At 39.2% G+C, this 6,022-nt stretch overlaps 1 long non-coding RNA gene across 1 annotated transcript; it reads right to left on the reverse strand.

Moving 5' to 3' along the window:
- Positions 1-4,930: 4,930 nt before the first annotated feature.
- On the reverse strand, positions 4,931-5,473 carry LOC112590345 (uncharacterized). The gene is made up of 3 exons (XR_003114134.1): positions 5,443-5,473; positions 5,121-5,203; positions 4,931-4,953 (listed from the first exon to the last, which is right to left on the reverse strand). It is a non-coding gene; the product is annotated as an uncharacterized LOC112590345 (long non-coding RNA).
- Between the last annotated feature and the right edge of the window lie 549 nt (positions 5,474-6,022).

The following is a 6,022-nucleotide window of genomic DNA, read 5'->3' on the forward strand; positions in this document are numbered from 1 at the left end:
CAGAGACAAGACGAATGGAAACATATCTGAAAACTCTTTTTCTTCAATCAAGTCGTCATTTTGAAGAGTAGAGATTCATTTTTATTTTTTGATTTTTTGATACATTTTGATTTTTTCATTTGTATGTGTCTCTTTATTTGCGATGTGATTTTTCGTAAGTATAATTGACACGAAATGCAAAATACGTATAATGGAGTGTATATTAAACTGAAGATATGAATTTATATAAGACCTCAAGGAAAGAGAAATATAACGATTTAATCGAAATGTCATATGTTAAGCAATTAAAATTTCGTATATTCTTTTACGCTTGATTTATGATTATAATATTTCTCTTCAGCGGTGTAATTATTAGAATGTCCTAAAACGGCGTGTTTTTGGGGAGCAACCTATATAGTGAAGAACACAATGTCAGTAACCGAGGTCAGTGACCGAGGAAAGCTACTTGTAATAAACGTCGACATCACTTGCATGTTCATTGATTGAGTTTTGCTTATCATCTCGTAAAGTATTCTTTTCTTCCGCAATATTATTTATTATTTTTCTACATATCTTGATGAAGTAACAGCTTTACTTGTACAACCTTATTTCTATGAAATCCATTTTTAATAATAAAGAAATAAGTAAAAGGTATGGAGATAAATACTCGGAAAAAGGAACGAGAATTGTACAAATATTTATATCGATGAAAAGAGAAGAAATTCTTGCATTTAAGTATTTACATAGTAATTGTTTTATTAGTTTTGTTAAAATGAAGGAGGGAAATAACATCGCGCATTAAATACGTTTAAAAAATAAATTAGTAACTCAATATGTATGCTGAGTTATTTAGCTTGCGTCATTGTTATTTCGGTTAAAGTTATAATTTGTTAAATTGTAATTATTTATTGCATTAAATTAATAAGTTGCGTTGTATTATTCAAAAGCATAAATTGCACTTAAAAATTACGATGAGATATATTTTTATCTTAATATTATATGAAAAATAATAGCAAAGATATGTAAAGAAGATTTTGGAATTAATTATTAAAATAATTGGCTCTTTATGCTAATAATAATGCGATAAAAATTAACTGGAAAATGCTTCATTCTGATTTGGGCATATTAAGTTCAGCGCCATCTAATGGTATTGAGAGAAAATTAAAATGATATCAGGTTTGAGTCTCAAATGACAACTTGTGAGTCGAGCTTCATGCTGAGAATAGGGTTGACACTGGACTCGTATTTTTGTGGTAAAAGTGCGTACCTGTATCTTGAGACGTTTAGAAGATATCGAAGGTTAAAGTTTTTAACTTGTACTGTTATTATCTCCGTTTCTATTGGGAATTGAGAGTCGAGTTGTGTGGTGAGAATAGGGTTGATATAGGAATATATTGTGGCAAAAAAGCGTGCCTGTATCTCCAGCCGTTTAGGAGATATCGAAGGTTAAAGATTTCCAACATTCTTCCGTTGATATCTCCGCTTCTACTGGGAGCAGAGAGTCGCCATTTACGGCAAAATGTAGGGTTTTGAGAGGACTTTAATTTGGTGCCAGAACCAGGCCTGTATCTCTAACCGTTTAGGAGATATCGAAGTTTAAAGTTTTCCAGCCTTTCTCCGTCGATATCCAGCCTTCCTCCGTCGATATCTCCGCTTCTGCTGGGAGTAGAGAGTCGTCCATGTAGTTGAAAATGTAGGGTTTTGAAATGTAGGGTTTTGAAAGGACTTTAATTTGGTGCCAGAACCAGGCCTGTATCTCTAACCGTTTAGGAGATATCGAAGGTTAAAGTTTTCCAACCTTTCTGCGTTGATATCTCCGCTTCTACTGGGAGTAGAGAGTCGCCACTTACGGCAAAATGTAGGGTTTTGAGAGGACTTTAATTTGGTGCCAGAACCAGGCCTGTATCTCTAACCGTTTAGGAGATATCGAACGTTAAAGTTTTCCAAGTTTTCTCCGTCGATATCTCCGCTTCTACTGGGAGTAGAGAGTCGTCACTTACTGCAAAATGTAGGGTTTTGAGAGGACTTTAATTTGGTGCCAGAACCAGGCCTGTATCTCTAACCGTTTAGGAGATATCGAAGGTTAAAGTTTTCCAAGCTTTCTCCGTCGATATCTCCGCTTCTACTGGGAGTAGAGAGTCGTCACTTACGGCAAAATGTAGGGTTTTGAGAGGACTTTAATTTGGTGCCAGAACCAGGCCTGTATCTCTAACCGTTTAGGAGATATCGAAGGTTAAAGTTTTCCAAGCTTTCTCCTTTGATATCTCCGCTTCTACTGGGAGTAGAGAGTCGTCACTTACGGCAAAATGTAGGGTTTTGAGAGTACTTTAATTTGGTGCCAGAACCAGGCCTGTATCTCTAACCGTTTAGGAGATATCGAAGGTTAAAGTTTTCCAGCCTTTCTCCGTCGATATCCAGCCTTCCTCCGTCGATATCTCCGCTTCTACTGGGAGTAGAGAGTCGTCCATGTAGTCGAAAATGTAGGGTTTTGAGAGGACTTTAATTTGGTGCCAGAACCAGGCCTGTATCTCTAACCGTTTAGGAGATATCGAAGGTTAAAGTTTTCCAACCTTTCTCCGTTGATATCTCCGCTTCTACTGGGAGCGGAGGGTCGTCACTTACGCCAAAATGTAGGGTTTTGAGAGGACTTTAATTTGGTGCCAGAGCCAGGCCTGTATCTCTAACCGTTTAGGAAATATCGAAGGTTAAAATTTTTCAACCTTTCTCCGTTGATATCTCCGCTTCTAGTGGGAGCAGAGTGTCGTCACTTACGGCAAAATGTAGGTTTTTGATTGGACTTTAATTTGGTGCCAGAAATAGGCCTGTATCTCTAACCGTTTAGGAGATATCGGAGATTAAAATTTTTCAACTTGTACCGTTGATATCTCCGCTTCTATTGTGAATTGAGTGTCGAGATTTAGGGCAAAAGCGTGTACCTGTTTTTTGAGTCGTTTATGAGATACCGAAGATTACATGTTTAAATTTAAATAAATTTTAATTTAATTCTTTAATTTTAATGTTGATATCTTCGCTTCTACATGGAGTTGGAAGTCGATGTTTATGGTGTGAATAGGGTTAATATAGGACTATATTGTGGCGAAAGCGCGTTTCTAGGTTTTGAGCCGTTTCCGCGAAGAAACTGGTCGGAGGACGTTCGCAGCCGTGGTGGAATTTGACGTTCGCGTTCGCAAGGGCCTAATATTTTACTCGCGAAGGGACGTCATCGTCCTTCTTTTCACAACGGTGTCGGATGTTTAGCTCCTTTCTTCCTAATTTTCTGCGACAACAAGACCGCGTCGGGGCCCTAACGGGGCATGTTCGCTTATAACTAGCGTTTATCTGAAGAGCGCTTCTCGGGAATATTCTGCTCGAAGGGTTAGTCCGCTATAGAAAGTTTCCTGCGATCGGAGACCGCTTTAGTTTAAAGTTAAATTGTAGCAAGAGTATTGTTATCGGGCAGCTCTGATGCGGGCTGCTGGCATCAATCTGTGACGTCTACCGCGCGCTTTTGCGATTACCGGTAAATTCAGTGTTCTCGATTGCTCGCGTGATTTCAGGTGGCCATAATATGGGGATAATACGTGGCAATGTGTGGCAATAATATATAGCAGTAATATACGGCAACAATATATGGCAACAATATATCGCAACAATATATGGCAATAATATATAGCTATAATATATGGCAATAATTCATGGAATATATTTTTCGTTATAAATGTCAATGCAAATTTGCGGCATGCACAATATAATAATAAAAGAGCTCTCTGTAAGTATTGAGTCAAACGCTCACCAATGATGATGTTGGTAATGTCCCGTTGCCAATGTCCAACCAGGTCTACCAATGTTCTTCCATGTCCGCTACCGCTCTCCATGTCGCTCAGCATTCATCTTGCAGCGCGTCCCACGGTGATTGCTACACTTTCATGACGCGGTCGATATTTGTATTAGAGCGGCGATATTTGCGTCAAATAACGAACGTTTTATGTCGACATCGGTGGAAACTTTTTATGCGCTGCGAAACGGACTTTATAAACTCGATCGGCAAGGAGCAAAAACTGTGTGAAAATTTATGGACTCGTCCAACGGACTTTTACGGCGCTTTTCGCGATTGCATCGGAAAAGTCACGAAAATGCGGTATTATCGATATCTACGAGTGCAATATTCACGAATGCACGTGAGGAAAGATTAGACAATCAAAAACCGGTCGCTTCAAGGGAACGCAAAAATAGAGAAGCGGGGCAACGTTTTCACGCATGATAGTTCCGTCACGACGAAGCTTACGTTCGCGATACTTTGGCGAAATGAGAATTTAAGTCTTCTTTGTTGGAGCACGGGTAAAAATGCGTATTTTGATAACCGCGGTCGCGATATTCAAAGGCACGCGAGCGAGGATACCTCAAGCTCGGCGTGCGCTTGCGCAATCTGTGCGCGCATTATACGCTACTCGAGACAATAGGGATCGTGATGAATGGACAATATTGCCATATAATTCTACAGCCTGTTTTGCAAATAAAAGAAAAGCAGCAACGGTATCGGCATTTATGCGTATGAATATATTTTACACGGACAATTGAATATTGTCAAATAATTATATCGTTAAATAATTCTGCGGCCCGCTTGAAAAATAAAAATAAAGCAGCTGATGACGATTTCGTGTTTGTACATCGCGGTTGTACAGAATATTTCTTATTCAGATGACTGAATATCAATAGAGAATCATTCACTATTTTAAATCTCGTATGTAATGCAGGATATCGCGATCAAATAATTCCCTAATTGTTTCGAGCAATGTATTGAATTCAACGTCACAAACACACACATGCAAGAATCTATTTGCAATTCGCATTGACTTGAACGATATTTCATCTGGTCACACCATATCCGTCATGCGGAATTTTGTTTTTCTTTTTATTTTGCATTTACTCACCGAAACGACTTGCAGTCAGAGCCGGCCACGTTCCGCTTCAACTCTGTAACAAAAAATTCACATTCGTTTATGAGATCAGACCAACGAGTGCGGGCGAGTAAAATTGTAGTTTACCCTTTGCGATCGTAATTCAAGTCGAGTCGGAAATTATATCCCAGCTCTAGATCGGCAAGAGTCAAACAGAGGATTATAGTAAATTTGTAAACTTACCTTCAAGCCGACTCTGCTTGGCCCGAACCGAATCCTTCGGTGCGGCACCCGCGTCCGCCGAATTGCTGTTGTTTTCCGCACAACTGAAACAGAAAAATAATTTCCCGGTTAATAACCTGCGGTAGAGAGAGAATATCTTGGATCGGGCGAATCGAAAATACGGAAATATTTTGATGTGGGATTTTTATCTCAATATTTATATTTCAATATTGAAGATTTAAATGAGACATGAAACTTTCAAGAGAGCTGATGAGGAACAAGTTGCAAAGGCAAAGATCGTAAAGGGTTGAACACAGATGTATAGGAAACTTGTAAACTTTACCTTCCGATCGACTCTGCTTGGCCCGAACCGGATCCACCGGTACGGCATCCGCATCTGCCGGATTGTTGTTACTTTCCGCAACAACTAAAACAGAAATGTAGTTTTCCCAGTTGGTAATCTGTGGTGGAGAGAGAATATCTATGATCGAGGTAAATCGGAAATACGGAAATATTTTGATATGGGATATTTATCTCAATATTTTAGTTCCAACATTGAAAATTCAAATGAGACATGAAGCTTTCAAGAAAGCTGATGAGGAACAAGTTGCAAAAGCAAAGATGTTAAAGGGTTGGACAAAGATGTGTAAAAAACTTGTAAACTTTACCTTCCAGCCGACCCTGCTCTGCCCGAACCAGATCCTCCGGTGCGGCATCAGCGTCCGCCAGACTTGCTTCTCGCAACGTCTGGAACAAAAATTTAGCGTTCCTGGTTGGTAAGCAGCGATAGAGAAAGAATGTTTGATCGGAATGAATGGAGAATATTCGCTACGGTTTTTTTCTTCATTGACATTGAAAGTCTAGATAGGACATGGAGCTCTTGAAAGAGCTGACGAAAAAAGATGACAACAAGAAACGGAGAC

The sequence above is a fragment of the Harpegnathos saltator genome, unplaced genomic scaffold (genome assembly GCF_003227715.2).
Source record: "Harpegnathos saltator strain DR-91 unplaced genomic scaffold, Hsal_v8.6 scaffold125, whole genome shotgun sequence".
NCBI classification, from domain to species: Eukaryota; Metazoa; Arthropoda; class Insecta; order Hymenoptera; family Formicidae; genus Harpegnathos; species Harpegnathos saltator.